Raw genomic sequence first — 17,527 nt, 5'->3', positions numbered from 1 at the left:
AGCAGCCATAGTGTGGGCCATGAAGGTGGGTCTGGAATGAATATTTGGGGTCATAGAAGCAGAGAGATAGCACAATTCCATTCATTTAGAAAAGATGCTGTGCTTCTTTTTGAGACCAATTTCCCACTGAGTGTGGGGAAAAGGGGTGTCATTGTCCACTTGTAAAGAACAAACTTTGCTCACCAGAAAGCCCATGTTCTGTTGCTGGACACTCCAGGGAGAATCAAAGAGATTTCCCATGCTTTCCTTCTGGGAGAGCTGCTGCCAGTGATAGGCAACATTGGACATGAAGGACAATGGGTTGATTTGAGTTTACTTGGGAAAGGGTCAGGTGACTTCCCTTAGGGCAGGCTCTGGAGGGGCAGTTTTTGATACAGAAATTAGTGAAAGAGGTTGTGCAATAAAGGGTGTTCCATAGTTAACATGGGTAGAGTCAGCCTGTGGGAGGGATCCTGGCACACTTTTGTTTGAAAAAAAAGTCACATGTTATAGAAACAGAGAAATAGAGTGAGTCCCGGGCCATCTAGTCTGACACCCACCTCCAGCCGGCTCCGCTCATGACATGCCTACCATGTGCATGTCCAGCCTATCCTTGAACACCCTCACCGATGGGGCTTCAGCCATCTCCTGCAGAAGCCCTTCCATACCTTGGAGGTCCTAACTGTAAGTAAGTACTTCCTGGCATTCAAATTGAACCTTGGCTCTCTGAGCTTGGCTCCATTGGCGCACATCCTGCCTTTCTCTGGAGGGGAGAACAGGTCTCTACCCACCTCTGTGTGACACTCCCTCAATTACCTATATGTCACCAAGAGATCCCCTTGGAGTATCCTATTCTCCAGACTGAAAAGACCCAATTCCCTCAATCTCACCTTATATGGCTTTCCCTGTAATACGACCACCATCCTTGTGGCCCTATGCTGTACTGACTCTAACCTGGCTATATCCTTATTGTAATGTGGAGCCCAGAACTGAACCCAATACTTCAGTTGTGGGTGCACCAAAGTTATATAAAGTGGTAGCAATACCTCTCTCAATCATTATTTTCAGCCTGTATTGATATTGCTCTCACCATAACAGGTCAGTAGTCATAAACTACCAGCACATCTTGGCGTTGGTGTTTGCCATCAAAGAGCTCAACAAGAATCCAGCCCTCCTTCCCAATATAACACTTGGCTTCTGCATCTATCAGCACAAGGACCTGGTCAGAATAATGCATCAGAACAACCTCCACCTGCTGTCTACACGGGGGGAATGATTCCCAATTATAAATGTGACAAACAGGATCAACTAATCTCCATCATACAGGATATTGACTCAAATCTGCATCAGAGATTGCAGTCTTACTGGGCATCTTTAAGATCCCAGAGGTAAATGTGTTCATCTGGATATAGGTGTGAGTGACTCACAGAACAGATTTGTCCTTGCAACTGGTGTTTTTTGTTTTTGCTTTTGTTTAATCTGGATGACAGAGCAAGTTAGGAAATGCTATGAGACCACTTTAGATGAGGCCAGGAATGAATCTCAAGAGAGTCTTGGGTGACAAATCCCAGCTAGCATTGGCTCTCTCATGCTTAGATGACCAATTGTGATAAATATCAGGTATTCCCATGATCCCTTGTTAAGAAACAAATAGCGTGCTTCAAACCACTTGTAATTCTTCCTGGCTTTGGTGAATGATCTGACTCACATGGATGGTTTGCAGGCCAGAATCTCACATGCATCTCACAATGGGATATGCTGGACCATCTGTATGACTATGTGCCCTCAGGAAGGTCATGGTGGTATCATGGTTAAGGTGTTGGGAGAATCAGATTGGGACTCAGCCGGTGCAGATGATAGTCCCCACTGAGCACCAGAGTTCTCTTGGTGACTTAGAGCCAGTCACAGACTCTCAGCCCAACCTACCTTCCAGGGATGTTAATGGGAGGATTGGATTGACAGGAGAAGGAGAATTATTTTAGTTGTCTTCAGTTCCATGGAAGAAAAAATTGGATGCATATATAAGAATAAATAAAGTAAATATATGGTCTAAGGATACCTCTGACAAAATCAACATTGGCATGCCAAGGGGAAGCAATGCTAAGGCACATAATGCTCTGGCCAATGTTCCCCACATGTGCTTGCTGTGGACAATTAGTTGGCCTGTGTGCAGAACTTCTCAGTGGACCTGGGACTTCCCCTGCAGGACACATCCCAAGTTCTTGTTTCCATTCCATGGGTTGCAGCCACATGTTTTTATAAGGAAGCAGAAATGGTTTGAAGTGAGGCAATTTCTTCTTTGATGTCACCTCAGTAACATTTCATTTATGTGTTGTGTTTTCTATGGAATGGCACCATTTTCACCAAATACTGTCATTGGGGATCAGCACTAAAGCCCCAAAACTGCAAATGCATACAGTGAGATGCACTCACGGAATGTGAATGGATCTCTTTCCTGCCATGGGTGGTCCTTCTGCCAGGGCTCAGTCCATCTCAGTCCTGACCTTGGTTGACATGTCTGCACTAGGGATGGGCATTTCCTTGTGTTGCTGGGTGAAAAGACCCATTGTGCATAGGATGGAAAGGAGGGAAACTGAGACCTAATGTTTATACGTGCACAACCCAGCTGAAAGATGCCTTTCCTGGGATGGTGCTCCATGCAATTTTGCTCATGGCTGCTAGAGGATCGAAGCTTAGTCCACAAAAGAAGCATCTTTGTAGCCAAATATTTGTATGAAGAATTATCAGCATTTATTTGCTTCAAGTCTCCTAATGCTTGCTGCACTGTATTCAGAGTGAAAAAAGGCTATTTCCATCCTTCTTCCAGTTTAATCCTCATGAAATTCCTCAGTACAATGGCTTAGTCCAGCTACTGATGCAATTCCCCTGAAACTGGATTGGGCTTCTTGTTCAGAGTGATGATCATGGCGAGCATTTCCTCCAGTCAGTGACCCCACTCCTGCAGCTGCAGGACCTCTGTGTGGCCTTCACTGAAATGTTCTCAACACTTGATGCTGAGAAGTGGATACATTCCCCATTCTTGGATGGTAGCAGAGGTCATAGTTTTCTTTGGTGACAATGCTGCAACACTACAATTAACACTGCACCTATCTACTTCATGAAATAATAGCTAAAATCCCATTTCAGAAGGTCTGGATTCTGATCTCCCATTCAGAAATTGAAACAAATGAACTCTCTGAGATAAAAGTGATGTTAAAGACCCTTCATGAAGCTTTACACTTCAGAGCCCACACAAGGGATGTTCCAGGATTCACGGCTTTTTTCCTGGCTTTAAATCCATTCCACCCTCAAGGAGACTTCTTTCTACAATTTTGGTGTGCAAGGCATTTCAGTGTCTGCTTCCGAGACGAGGAATACCCTTTGCACCATCTAGAGAATGGTGCACAGGGAGGGAGATGCAGACAGACCCTAGGGAGATCCTGTTCCAATTGGGCATGTCTGGTCACAGTTATTGCATCTACAATTCCATCTACTCTGTGGCACATGTGCTACACGCCCTCTCCTCTTCTGGAATGAAATATTCACCAATAGGGGAAAGGAAGAGGCTGTTGTAACCCCCCTCTTAATCGAACATGCAGCTAGGGCATGGCTCATCACAGGTAAGAAGCATGATCAGAGTGTCCTGTTCGTGTAAGAACAAGAACCCCAACGAATGTGCACACTACGCAAGGCTGACCACAAAGCAGCCTTTGTTGCTATGTTCCAGCATAACGTCACACCCTGTACCCTCGCTTGCTTGCTTTAGCATAAAAAAATGTGTGTGAGTGTAGCTCAGTGGATTTCCCCTATTGTTCACTGTTATTCAAGCACCTGCATAGCCGTCCGTGTAAAAGAGTATAAAAATCCTGCCTTCGATCTGCTCACTACCACACTCTCACGAGTGCATGGTCCCTGCTGGCAGGTAAATAAATCTCTCAATAATTCCAATCAGTCTCTGGTCTCGTCTGTAAAATCGCCCATACAACAGAGGCTTCTGAACATTCAGCCCTGGCAGGTCATATCTTCATCCAGATGTCATTAGTTTAATGATGGTGCCTTGCTGGTATCTCACACAATCATTTCTGCAAGGGAAGGTTACTCTGCAAGCAAGTCTAACTTAGGGGAACCATGAGAGAGTCCCTGTGGATTTATCTTCATGGATGAAATTTCCCTGAATGTGCATCCAAAAGTGAGCGAATCTTAGCAGAGACTGGTGTGACTTTTGAAAACTTATGCTTTTGGTATTGTGCTCATTGCAAAGGTGATCCAAGCAAGCTGCACCCCAGATATGTAGCTCTCATCTCATATAATTTTACAGCAAGTGAGAGCAGGCCTGCCCAACTCTGAATCTTCCTGCTGGTCTCAGACTGCCATGGGCATATGTCTTCCAACTCCACTGGCAAGATTCAGGGGAGGAAAGACACTCCAGGTGAAGATGCCCAAGCCCATACACAAGCTTGCTTGAGTGAATATCACTGAAATGGGCTGCATCTAACATTTAGACAATAGAATAGGAATGAAGACAAGGTCTCTTGACATGATGAAAGCCAGAGTTGCATGGAAGACATTTTCACTCACTCACTGTCCCCTGTTCAACTACTTCTGCCTTTTCAGATATTGGCACCTCTGGAGAATGTCCAGTTTAACAACAGTGCTGGGGAAGAAATCTCCTTCACTGAAAAAGGCAGGAGATACAAGATTGAGAACTGGAGCTTTTCTTCAAATGGAAGTTTGTTCCCTGTGAAAGTTGGATGGGTTGATCACGGTTCTTCCCCAGGCCAAGACTTCTCCATCCACTCTGCAGCAATTGTGTGGGCCACAAAGGTGAGGCTGCAGTGAACCGTATGGGTCATGGAAGCAAAGGCATGGCACAATTCCACTCTTTGGGAAGATACCCTGTGCTTCTTTTTCAGACCTAAGTCTGCTGAGTGTGGGAAGTGGGACTTCATTGTCCATTTGTAAAGGACAAGGTTTCCTCACCCAAAACCAAATTTCTTTCCAAGTTCTCCTGAGTGAGGTTAAGAATAGCCTGCCTGTATTCCTGGATAAGTACTGACAGTGAAAGGCAAGAGAGGGCATGAGAGAAACAGGGTCAGATCCAGAAGTGGATGGCCTCCACAGATTCTGGTTCTGCCTCAGAAGGGATTTAATAAAAGCCTCCCTTTTCATTCTCCCCAGATTGAGGACCCCATCTGCCAAACAATGTAAAACTTTGTGGTGAAAGTTCTGTTGAGTAGTTCTTCAGTGCATTTCTCTATCCCAAATTTATTGAAGTGTTTCTTTCTTTCACTTTTAGGCAATGCCCCTGGCTAGGTGTGGAGAGCTGCACTCCTGGCCACTGGAGAAGAGTTCCAGAGGGGAAGCCAGTCTGCTGCTACAGATGTGAGCATTGCACTGAAAGGATGTCTCTACCTCAGCAGGTACCTCACACATTAATAGCCATGCATAAATGCCAAATGTAGTGGAATAAGAACAACATGGGGCCCAAGGAAAGCTCAAGTAAAGGAGAATGATGTATGCTTTTGGAAGGTTTAATTCCTCTCTAAATTGTAGACCTCTGTGCTTTTCTCATTTAGAATGTGTTCAGCTTTTACAGAAGTTATGCTTTTTGTAAGTAATATAAGTTATCCCAGTTGATTATGAATTCCATCATATTCAAATTCTTTTCCATCTTATCAAAGACCCAGTTTCTCACTTGCTTGAATTTACAAGTGATCTAAATCTGTCTCAGGAAAAGGCTGATGAATGCTATTGGTGAGTGATTCTGGAATCATGCCTTTTTCTGTTTTCATTTCTGCAGCCTGGCCTCCAGCCTCAGCACAAACAGTTCTGAAAAAGCATTATTAGGTTACTGAAGACCAATTCAGTTGACCATGCAGGTGAAAGATTTTAGAACTTTCCTACATTCACTTCCAGATAAAGAATGGTCTTCCTGAGGAAAGATTGAAAAGGAAAATTGTATTTTTGGGAAGGAGACATTTTTTATATCTACTTAGGGATTATTTCCCAAAGCTAAATTAAAATGTGCAGATGAAGCTAGGGAAAATGATTTCCACTTCTTCCTTTGAGGGTGGAGCTGACTCCAGAGAAAGAACTTGGGTATGCTGTTTGAGAGAGTTCCACAGATATTTCCCATTTCAGATGCAGCTCACTGCGCTCCGTGCCCTCAATTTCAGCACCCAAACAAGAACCGCAACCATTGCATTCCCAAGAAGTTCCACTTCCTTTCCCATGAAAAGACACTCGGCATCCTTTTAGTTTCTCTGCTTCTTTTCCTCTGTCTCAGCACAGCTGCTGTGTTGGCAACATTCATTAAATATCATGATACACCCATCGTCAAAGCCAACAACTGAGACCTCAGCTACGCCCTCCTGATCTCTCTCCTGCTCTGCTTCCTCTGCTCCTTCCTCTTCATCGGTCGACCCACAGAGGTCACCTGTCATCTTTGACAAGCCGCTTTTGGCATCACCTTCACTGTTGCTGTTTCTTGTGTGTTGGCAAAAAACATCATTGTGGTCTTGGTCTTCATGGCCACCAAGCCTGGAAGCATGGCAAGCCAGTTCTTGGGGAGACAACTAACTACATCCATTGTGCTGGTCTGCCCCTTATCCAAGCTGTGATCTGTGTTGTTTGGTTGCTGACCTCTCCCCCTTTCCCAAATCTGGACTTCCGTTCCTTGGCTGAGGAATCATGCATCATGATTCATGAATCATTGCATCATGGAATGCAATGAAGGCTCCATCACCATTTTTTATACTGTCCTGGCTTACATGGATTTCCTGGCTCTCCTCAGCTTCACCATGGCTTTCCTGGCCACGAAACTGCCCAACAGCTTCAATGAAGCCAAGCTGATTACCTTCAGCATGTTGGTCTTCTGCAGCATGTGGGTCTCCTTTGTGCCCACCTACCTGAGCACCAAGGGGAAGTATGCAGTGGCTGTGGAGGTCTTCTCCATCCTGGCTTCTGGGGCTGGTCTACTGGGATGTATCTTTCTCCCCAAATGCTACATCATTGTCTTGAGGCCCAGTCTCAATAGAAGAGACCATCTCATAAGAAAAACGTAATCTAAACTTTTCCTGATCAGGTGAAATGTTATTCATTATTTGGCACCTGAATAAAACAATATGTAGCATTCCTTTTTTTTAACCATTGGAGTGAATGGAGAACCCCACAATGATCACTACTACTTGTGATAAATTGTGGTTACTCTTAGTGCATCCCTGTGAGTGTCCTCTGATGATAACAGGATTAAGTGGACAGGCTATTGTGTACAAAAGTATTTGGAAAAATTTAAAATGTAATTTCCTGGGAATCCAGTAGGTGTTACCAATTCAAAAGTAGTGGTACAATTTAGGGAGTGGGAGGAGAACTGCAGGAGATCATTTGAATCCCACCTTCATCCCCAAATCTTTCAAGATTTCAAACTTGCAAGGATCGAATGTCCAGATCCAAATGGGAACATACAGTGAAGCATACAAAATTTTCTTGACTCCCAATGGACATTTCTTAATTACAACAGTACCAAGGAGGAACCAATTCCATTCTGACAACAAGGAACATAACATACACAGAGTGTTGTATGCAGTTGGTGTCACCTAAGCTTTGCAGGGAGGGGGAAGGAGACTTTGAATGGTCAATATGCAACAACTATGTAGAAGCACAAAATGACAATACAGAAGCATCATGAAAGCACCAGAGACATCAAAAAAACATCATGGTAAATTGAGGGTTTGTGTAAGAGGAGAAAAAAATAAAACAATCAGAACTTACAGAATTTAACCATTTTCAGTGTTTTCATTCACTGTCTGAGGTAGAAAATTCGAGAAAGAAAATGAGGATCTGTTATGAGGTTGGAATATTCAAACTAGTTGCATGCAAGCGATTACCTAGTGGGTGAATCATTCATATATCCTGCCTCTCTGGGTCTCCTCTCCTTTCCCTGGAGAAGGAACCTGTATGGAAAAACCTGGGGTGGTGCTGGATGGAGAGTGGAAAAGCTTTATATATGCTATACTATAAAACATAACTTTTATAAGGCAACTCCAGAACTGGCCAGCACTGCAGGACCAGGAGAATGTAGATTTGGATTTGATGGAAGATGCCATGCTCAGTTTCCATATTTGGCAGGTCAACCAGGAACCCCTCTCAACAAGAAAAAAGCAACTGCAGTGTCAGGTAATCATTATACCTAACTGATGACCAATTTCCAGAGCACATGCAGAGTTTTTATAAGTTGTGGTCATGTACACAGTTTCATGGTGATGAATAGTCATGAAAGAGTCTATTCACATAGGACAATGCCAGAATAAATAGAGAAAGGTAAGACTAACTTCAGAAAGGATGTTGCAAAAGTTAAAGCTATATAGAGTGACAACTGCATAAAAAGTTGAGGGAAATGAATCATTACAGGTCCCAAATTCAGATTTTAAAATCCAGAGGAAGGCGATTTTCCACGCCTTTTTCTCAGCTAAAAACTGAGAAGACAACTTGGATTGAATGCTCATTTGTAACAGCTGAAATGTATGAAACTGACCTGTGAATGGAGGTTTACTCAAATATCTCAAGTGTTTTTGTTCAATTTCATGTGTAACTCTCAGAAAGCCGTTTGCACAATTAGATGCACTCCCTATTTAGGCACTGAAAGATGCAAATGTATGTATCTACAGTGCTTCTTTTTTGTTTTGCATTGTCCAATTTGTATAAGAAATATGAAATCTATTGATCTCTGTTAAAAGGGGGTTCCCATGGGCAGCTGAAGGGTCACTGTGTAAAGAGGAAGATGGGCTGGGGGTTGCCTTGCTCTGAGCCTGCAGGCTTCTCTTCTGCCTGGAGGTACCTCCTACCAGTGACCTGAGAATAGAAAAGTGATCCTTCCTCTTCATATATGAAGAAGCAGTGGGGTGGAGGGGGAGGATCTTGGAAGGATCTAGACGTGCTCCAATGGAGAGAAGCTTAGGGAACCAAAGTTCAATTTAATTGTCAGGAAGTACTTCCTCACAGTTAGGACCCTGAGTGTATGAAATGGGCTTCTATGGGAGGTTGTTGAGGCCCCATCAGTGAGGGTGTTCAAGGATAGGTTAGACATGCACATCATAGGCATGTCTTGAGTGGAACTGGCTAGAGCTGGGGATCAGACTAGATTGCCCGGGAGAACCCTTCTGATTCGCTCTGTTTCTATGGGAATTCCTAGAGAGGCACTATGGGCTGGTAAGCATCAAAGGGACTGCTTTGCCAAGAAATGAAAGAGGTCTGTATCCAGTTCTTTGAAGAGCCAGACAATTGTCACTGTTTGCCACTTTGTGACAGAGGTCTCTCAGGTGGACCATCCAAATGGAAATGCGGGTTGGATGTCCTTTAGATATTGCAGTCATTCCAGCAAGCACTGTCCCTGTGCCACTTGAACCTGGAGCTGCCAATCCCATTCCAAGACAGCAGGGGACAAGGGACAGAAAGAGACACTCAATTCCCAAAGTTCCACACAGAAAGGGAGAGTGATGCAAACCACTTATTCTGCCTCCAGGACTCTTTGGTTTTGCATATTTCTCTCCCCTGGAATTACGGAAAAATCATGAGCAATCCCACAGGGGTTTCCACCCAGCAAGTCAATAACAGATAAATCCCCAAGAAAGCATGCTGAATATGAGAGTGTCTCCAGCTCTTTGGTGCAGAGCTGCAGCTATGTTGAACGTTTGGCCACCTGCACATCCCTTCCAGAGATTCGCTCCTCCTGGTGAGCCTGCAATGAGTTCTTCCCCATTTTCTGGCTAACTGAGGAAGGACAGCCTCCCGCTTCCAGTGATGATTGTGCTGCTTTCGCTGCTGCTTTCAATTCTGCCTCAGGCCACACAGAGGAAGCTGAGAGCCGAGTGTCCTATGGTCCAATGGTCTGTGGAGCGAACAGACTATTACAGGCTGGGAGACCTTACTGTTGGTGGGAATTTGCTACTTGGCAGATAGTCCTATAAATATAGAGAAGAGTTTCATACTTCACCAGAAATGAGACTCCATGCTAATGCAATGTAGGTTTCCCTCAAAGGATCTGGGATGCATGTGTGTGTGTTTGCTTTCACACTGGGGGCTCCAGGGAGGTGTGTCAGGGATACTGCTGAGTAGGAGAGTCTCAGAGCCTCGGCAGCATGGCCTTGAACAAGAGAGAGCAGACTTGGATTTTTTTCGATGGCCTCATCCTGAGGGGGATGTGCAAGGAGCAGGATGTGAGAGAATCAGCAATTTTTTTCTTGCATTGACAATCCCCTGCAGATGATAGCTCTGCTGCCATCCATGCCCCAGGCAGACTCCATCCACGACCAGGCTTGATCCTGACACCCTGTGCATAACAAGTGGGGACTCCAGTCTTTCCTATGGTCCTTCCCTTGATGAGCTCCAGTTCATTGAGCAAAAGGTAGCTCTGCTTTACACAGAGCTTTGTAATGCATTGATGGTTGCTGGAATTAGGTTTGCTTGGGAAAGGCTCAGGTGAATCCTTGGGGAACAAATGGTGGGAGGCTCTCCAGCCTGATCTCTAAGGAGAGGTTCCATTCTACATGGGCGGGGTGGGGGGGGAGTCCTGCATTCACCTCCTTTATGTGGGGTGCCCCATAATCACCATGACTGAGCAAGGGAGAAACCTGTTGCTGTCCTGTGTGGAAACAATTTCCTTTCATCTGGGAAGGCTCCTGCAATCACCTTATTCCTTTGTTTGAAGCTTACAAATGATTGAAGGTGCTTGGTTAAAGGGTTTTCAACAAAAGTCAGCCTGTATAAGTCTCAGTGGAGGAAAGGATGCTGGCACACTTTGCGTAATGGAGACTGACCACCTGTTCTGTGCTTATCTTCACCCATGTCCTGTATTGCTCTTGCCATGACAGATCAAGCATCAGGAACTACCAGCATGTCCTGGCTTTGGTGTTTGCCATAACTGAGCTCAACAAGGACCCAGTTCTCCTTCCAAACATGGCACTTGGCTTCCACATCTATCAGCACAAGGACCTGGTCAGAATTCTGCATTTCAACAACCTCCACCTGCTGTCTACATGGGGGGGGGGATGATTCCCAATTATAAATGCAACATGCAGGGTCAACCAATTTCTGTTATATAGGATTTAGACTACAGAGCAAACACTGAATTACCAGGCATCTTCAAGATCCCAGAGGTAAATGCGTTCATCCAGAAACAGGTGAGAGTGACCTGCAGGAAGAAGGGTCAACTCTGAGAACAGATTCTTCCCTGTAGTGGGTGTTTTTCCTTGATTCTGGATGACAGGACAGGAAGACTTCTCACCTGGTGTGGCTGCCATGAGACCTGCTTATGGTCAGTAGAGGCCAGGAATGAATCATGGGAGACTCTTGAGTAATAAATCCTAGCTAGCAATGGGTCTGCCTTACCGAGATGACCAACTAAGAGAAATGTCAGGCATTTCTGTGTCACCTTATAGACCAAGAAACTATTAAGATGCTACAAAATGTGTATAGTTCTTCATGCCATCAGTAAATGATCTGCCGAACAGGAATTGGCTGCAGGCCAGAATCCCACACAGTATCTCACAATGGGATGTCCTGGGCCATCAAAGGCTATCTGTCCTCAAGAGAGCAAGGCTGGTATCATGGTTAGGAGTGTTAAGAGGGTGGGACTGGCAGTGGGGTCTAGTTCCCACACAGCCCTGAATTTCACTGGTTGACTTCAGACCAGTTCCAGACTCTCAGCCAAACCTACTCAGCCAACTTTTCAGGGTTGTCATTCAGAGGATACAATTGAAAGGAGCAGTAGAATTGTATGTTTCCTTGATTTCCTTGGGAAAAAACAATGGAATGTAAATGCAAGAGTAAATAAAAGAAATAAATCATCTGAGGGTGTCCCTGTCCCTCTCTCTGTCCCTCTCCCTCTCCTTCCTCTTTTACTGCTTTGAATGTTAAGGGAGATACAACGTCCTGGCTTTTGCTCTTCTGGCAGCATCAACCATTGCTATGCAGTGCTATTGTAGTGTGTCTTTGATGTTTTGTTTTCATCTTTCTCTGGCTCTGCCTCATCCTCTTTGGCCTTCTGCACTTTTTTGTATGTCTGGAACAGTGTGGATGCCCAAGACATACTCTCCAGATGAGTAGACCACTTTATTTGCTGTCTTTGTATATAGAGAAGGATGGGATCTTTCCAGTTCGTTCCCTTATAATTTCATTCCTGGTTGCATCTCCCATGATCACTCCAGCCACGTTTCCCAAACATGTCATTTTGTGGTGACTACCTCAGCTCAAATCAAAATTGTCATGCCAAATGGAAGCAATGCTATGGCACCCATGCTCTGGTAGATATCTTTCACATGGGCTTGCCATTGGAAATTAGTTGGTCTATGTGTACAATGGTCCTTGGTGGACATAGGGCTTCTCCAGCAGGGCTCATCCCACGTTCTTGTTTCGATTCCTCAAGTTTTAGCCATATGCTATTACATCCAATCACAAAACATTTGAAGTGAGGCAATTTCTGATTGTGATGAAGCTTCAGTAGCATTTTTCCTAGTTTATTTGTCCTCTTTTATTTGGACACAGAATGGAACCATCTTCATCAATTATTGCTGTTGGAGACCAGCCCTAATGCTCCATTGCTCTGCAGATGCATACAGTGATATGCAGCCTTGCAATGTAAATGGATATCTTTCTTGCCATGGGTAGTCCTTTTGCCAGGGCTCAGTCCATCACAGTTCTGACACTGGTAGACATGCTGGCACCAGGGGTGGGCATTTGCTTGTGTTCCTGGGTGGAGAGACCCATGGTCCATGGGGTGGAGAGGGGGGAAACGGGAATCTTTTGTTTCTCTTTATGCATCCCAACTGATAGTGTGATGCCTTTCCTGGGATAGTACTCAGTGCAATTTCAAGTCATGGCTTCTAGAGGATGGAAGCTTAGTTCACACAAGAAGCATTCCTGGTTTTCAAAATGCAACCAAAGAATGTTGTGAAAGAATATCCAGAATTTATTTGCATCAGCTATTAAAATGACTGTTGCATTATATTCAGGGCAGAAATAACATATTCCTCCTTTTCTTCCAGATTAATTCCCAAGAAATTCCTCAGTATGAGGGCCTGGTCTGGCTGCTGCAGCATTTCCACTGGAACTGGGTTGGACTGCTTGTTCAAAATTATGACCATGGCAAGTGTTTCCTCCAGGCACTGACCCCCCTGCTGCAGCAGAAGGACATCTGTATGGCCTTCACTGAAATGTTCTCAACACTTGATGCTGCACACATGAACACAATGGAAACTGGATACATTCCTTGTTTGTGGCTGGAAGAAGAAGTCATTGTTTTCCTTGGTGATGACACTGCAATGGGACAATTGGCATACAGGTTATATATTCATGGAAACAATACAAAGATCCCATTTCATAAGGTATGGACCCTGACCTCCCATTCAAAATTTGAAGAAAGATCAAACTCTGGGGTTAAAATGTATTTAAAGACCCTTCATGGAGCTTTGCACTTCAGAGCCCACACAAGGGTTATTCCAGCATTCAAGCCTTCTTTCCTGGCTCTAGATCCATTCCACCCTCATGGAGACAACTTTCTTCAGAAGTGGTGGGAAGGGGCATTCCAGTGTCAATTTCTGAGATTGGGAAAACCCCCTCCAGAGTCAGAATCAGTGTGTACAGGGAGAGAGATACAGATGGATCCAAGTGAGTTCTTGTTTGAATTGGACTTGTCCAGTCACAGCTACCACATCTACAATGCTGTCCATTCTGTGGCACATGCACTACATGCCCTGTCCTGGTCTGGAATGAAACATTCACCAATGGGGGAAAGAAAGCAGTTTCTGAATATTCAGCCATGGCAGGTAATTTAAGCCTAATTTAGTGAAATCTTGAGAAACTTTCCCCATGGATTTCTCTCCATGGATGCTAATTCTCTGAATGGGCATTCAAAAGTTAGAAAACTTAGCAGGGATTGGTGGTGCTCCTCGAATATTGATGCTTTCCAAATAGTATGTATTGTCAATAAAGGAAGCATTCGAGCTTCAGATATGTACAAGTTCCAATTTAATGTACTTACTCAGAATGGGATTTGTGCCTGCCCCACTTAAGTGCCCCATGTTAGAAGCAGGTGGAGAATGGACATAATGGACTCCTGGCTGTTCCAGGACCCTGATTTGCAGTGCCCTTGTAATTGTGCAAGGTCTTTGTAGGAAGCGGACACCAGGCAAATATGCCCAAACCAGTGCGCATTCTTACCTGAGCACATATCACCAAAAGGGGCTGCATCTAACGAAAAAAGTTCACAATTGAATAATAATGGAGAAACAGGTCTCTGAACTGGATGGAAGTTCCATTGCATTGGAATACATTTTCACTAATGGTAACGTATTTTGAATAATTCTGCATTTTCAGATACAGGATCATCTGAGGAATGTCTGGTTTAACAACAGTGCTGGGGAGGAAGTCTCTTACAGTGAAAAAGATGGGAGATATGACATCTTGAACTGGAGCCTGTCCCCAAATGGAACTTTGGAAGCTGTGAAGATTGGATGGGTTGATCATGGTGCTCCCCAAGGCCAAGACTTCTCCATCCACTCTGCAGCAATTGTGTGGGCTATGAAGGTGGGGCTTGAGAGAAACATATGGGTCTTGGAAGCAGAAGCATGGAACAGTTCCACTCTTTCAGTAAAAATGCTGTGATTCTTTTTCTGTTGTCAGTCCCACTGGGTATTGGGAAGTGGGGTGTCATTTTCTATTCATAAAGGACAACATTTTTTCATCAAAAATCCCTTTTTGTTTCCTTGGACACTACAGTTAGTTTCATGAGATCTCCCATGCCTATATTCTTGCAGAGGTACTTCCAATGATAGACAAGAATGAGCATGATGGACCTAGGGTTGGACCCAGTAGAAGGCAGATGCCAAAGATCCCTTTTCTGCCTCAGAAGGGATTTAATAGGAGCCTCTGTCCCTTTTTTCCTGAAGAAGCTGGAAGCATTGAGAAATTGCTCATTCCACCTAGTTGGTGACTTCACTAGCCAAGCAATGAAAAACTCATCTTGGTAGAATGTCTGTTGAGAATTTCTTCAATGTATTTCTCTCTTCCAAGAATTGCTTCTTCCATTCACTTTTAGACAATGCCCCAAGCAAGATGTGTGGAGAGGTGCACTCCAGGAAACTGGAGAAGAGTTCCAGAGGGGAAACCGGTTTGCTGCTGCACATGTGAACCTTGTGCAGCTGAGATGTTTTCCACCTCCAAAGGTACCTCAAACATTAAGAGCCATTCATAAATGAAGAAGGTAAAGAAATGTGAGCAGTGCAGGGAAAGAAGAAGAAAAAAGATGACGTGAAGGAGAAGCATTAATACTTTTGGAAGGTTTAATCTCTCCTCCATATTGCAGACATCTTTGCTTTTCTGCTCTACAAACATTTCTAGATTTTATGTTCTTTCTAACGAATACCACATTTTGCCCAGTAGCTTATGAATGCCACGATATATGGATTCTTGTCCATCCTTACATTTACTTATGCTTTTGGCTGGGTTCACATGAGACTTTCCTGTATTTGGGAAAACTCCAAAAAGGGCAGAGGTGGGTCCCTCTGGCAACATTGTAAGATTTTCCTGCAACCAGAACCAGATTGCCTCTATTTCAAGGGCGGTTTCTGCAACTGGTCCACAGTCTTAGCAGAAACAGATCTTGGAGTTCAGTGCACAATACAAAGAGATTCTCAGAGATCAGTGCGCAATGTTCACAGAAATTGAGCTTAATATATGTACTTTAGCTTGTAAAAAATGAATGAAATACTGAAAGTGAAAGATTTTAGCATTTCCCTGCTTTCATTTCTACATATAAAATGGTTTTGATGACAAAAGATTGCATATTAATCCTTTAAAACTTTGCAGGGAGGGAATATTTTTGATTCTTTTTAAACTTACGGCTTTTTCCAAAAACTGAATTAAAGGGCACAGATTGCACTAGAGAAAGGAGATTTCCACATCTTCCTTTGAGTGTGGGGTGCTGCCATCAAAGAAAGAATGTCTGGTCAAAGTTTAGATGGTTCCACAACTATTGCCCTTTTCAGATGGAGCTCACTGTGCTCCATGCCCAAAAGACCAACAACCAAACATGAATCACTACCAGTGCATCCCCAAGAGGATCCATTCCCTTTCCCATGAAGAGACACTTGGTATCATTTTAGATTCGCTGCTTCTTTTCCTCTTTCTTGGCACATCTACTGTGTTTGCAACTTTAATTAAATATCATGGCACACCCATTGTAAAAGCGAATAACCGGGACCTCAGCTACATCCTCCTCATCTCTCTTTTGCTCTGCTTCCTCTGCTCCTTCCTCTTCATCAGTCATCCAACAAAGCTCACCTGTCTTCTGTGACAAGCTGCCTTTGGCATCACCTTCTCTCTTTCAGTTTCTTGTGTGTTGGCAAAAACCATCATGGCGGTCTTGGTCTTTATGGCTACCAAGCCAGGAAGCATGGCAAGTCATCTCCTGGGGAGACCACTGGCAATGTCCATTGTGCTGGTCTGTCCACTCATCCAAGTTGTGATCTGTGCCATCTGGTTGCTGAACTCTCCCCCATTCCCAAATCTGGACTTCCATTCCCTGGCTGAGGAGATCATCATGGAATGTAATGAAGGCTCCATCACCATGTTTTACACTGTCCTGGCTTACATGGGCCTCCTGGCTGTTCTCACCTCAGTGTGACCTTCTTGGCCAGGAAGCTGCCTGACAGCTTCAATGAAGCCAAGTTCATCACCTTGCAGTGGCTGTGGAGGTCTTCTCCACCTTGGTCTCAGGGGCTGGTCACCTGGGTTGCATCTTTCTCCCCAAATGCTACAACATTCTCTTGAGGCCCAGTCTCAATAGCAGAGGTCATCTTATAAGAAAAATGTAATCTAAACTTTTCATAATTTGTGAAAGTTTCTTCAGTACATGACATTAATAAATAAATCAATATTCTGAATTAACTAACTTTACTACTGGAATTATTAATGAAAATCTCCACAATCATGGCTATTAGGTAACAAAAACTATATCCCTTCTCATGTTTAATTTAGTCCTGTGAGAGTCCTCTATTTACAACAGGATTAAAGGGACAGGTTATTGAACACAGAAGGATTTGGTCTATTTTCAAATGTCATTTTCTGTTAACTGCTTGAGCATGATTACGACAAAAATAGTCACAAAAATGGTACATTTTAGGGAGGAGGAAGAAAACAGCCAGAGATCCTTTGGATCCCACTTTCATTGCCAAATCTGCCTGGATTTCAGACCTGCAAGGAATGAATGCTTTGTTCCAAAAGGGGTCATACAGTCAAGCATCCAGCACTTTCTTGACAGCAAAAAGACATTCCTAAATTGCAACAATGTGGAAGGAGCACCATTTTTAGTATGGCTGCAAGTAACAGTGCATGGAGTTGTTGTCACTAAAGTTTGCAGGAAGGGGAAGGAGATCTTGAATGGGCTATATGCAAGACCAAATAGAAGCACAAAATTACAATGCAGAATACATGTAGAGTCATAAGGAACACTTCATGATCCATTGAGGGTTTGAATAAAAAATAAAAATGAAAT

General features: G+C 43.9%; 1 long non-coding RNA gene across 1 annotated transcript; it reads right to left on the bottom strand.

The window, feature by feature from the left end:
* Nucleotides 1–518: 518 nt before the first annotated feature.
* Nucleotides 519–16,936, bottom strand: LOC123019373. The gene is made up of 4 exons (XR_006413921.1): nt 16,926–16,936; nt 16,600–16,615; nt 3,165–3,171; nt 519–710 (listed from the first exon to the last, which is right to left on the bottom strand). It is a non-coding gene; the product is annotated as an uncharacterized LOC123019373 (long non-coding RNA).
* Between the last annotated feature and the right edge of the window lie 591 nt (nt 16,937–17,527).

Source organism: Varanus komodoensis, unplaced genomic scaffold (assembly GCF_004798865.1).
Source record: "Varanus komodoensis strain SLA01 unplaced genomic scaffold, ASM479886v1 scaffold120, whole genome shotgun sequence".
NCBI lineage: Eukaryota > Metazoa > Chordata > Lepidosauria > Squamata > Varanidae > Varanus > Varanus komodoensis.
The sequence above is the reverse complement of the archived record's forward strand: the minus strand, read 5'-3'. Positions and strand labels throughout refer to the sequence as shown.